The sequence below is a fragment of the Cucumis melo genome, unplaced genomic scaffold, assembly GCF_025177605.1.
Source record: "Cucumis melo cultivar AY unplaced genomic scaffold, USDA_Cmelo_AY_1.0 utg000173l, whole genome shotgun sequence".
Taxonomy (NCBI): Eukaryota; Viridiplantae; Streptophyta; class Magnoliopsida; order Cucurbitales; family Cucurbitaceae; genus Cucumis; species Cucumis melo.
Genome location: NW_026123812.1, coordinates 26,523 through 27,145, shown reverse-complemented (window position 1 = coordinate 27,145; position 623 = coordinate 26,523). Strand labels below are relative to the sequence as shown.

The 623-nt window shown below is 34.2% G+C and overlaps 2 non-coding genes across 2 annotated transcripts; both read left to right on the top strand.

Annotated features, from left to right (window-relative positions):
* The first annotated feature begins 87 nt into the window (after positions 1 to 87).
* TRNAP-UGG (transfer RNA proline (anticodon UGG)) lies at positions 88 to 161 on the top strand. Its single transcript has one exon. It is a non-coding gene; the product is annotated as a tRNA-Pro (tRNA).
* Positions 162 to 323: 162 nt separating this feature from the next.
* TRNAW-CCA (transfer RNA tryptophan (anticodon CCA)) lies at positions 324 to 397 on the top strand. The gene has a single exon. It is a non-coding gene; the product is annotated as a tRNA-Trp (tRNA).
* Positions 398 to 623: the final 226 nt, after the last annotated feature.

Sequence of the window (623 nt, the reverse complement as noted above, 5' to 3'; positions counted from 1 at the left end):
TTTGTGTATACCAATGGAGGAAATAAATAAAAAAATGTGGAAAACAAGACAGGGGATTCTCTACAATAACACTGTAGACCAATTGAAAGGGATGTAGCGCAGCTTGGTAGCGCGTTTGTTTTGGGTACAAAATGTCACGGGTTCAAATCCTGTCATCCCTACCTATTACTTATCTTCTGAACAGTAACGAGGAATCAATTGAGATCCATAAAAATTGAACATACATATATCGAATCAATCTTTTTTTATTTAATTTTATGATATTCTCTATGATAATATATGTATCGAAGATATATTCGGGTTGCTTTTAGTTTGATAATAAAACGCTCTTAGTTCAGTTCGGTAGAACGCGGGTCTCCAAAACCCGATGTCGTAGGTTCAAATCCTATAGAGCGTGATTCGATTCTTGTTGTTGTTAAATCAAAATGATACTGAAATAATTCAACAGAAATCAAAATTTTACCTCCTATAAAGCAAGTAGGGGGTCAATCAAAAAAAAAGAACTGTTAATTAATCAAAGGTCCAACTGATCCCCCCCGTCTGTATTGTAAATATGCGGTCACAAATAATCCAGCCAAAGTAATAGGAATTAGACCTAATACGATTCCAAATAGAAAAAACTT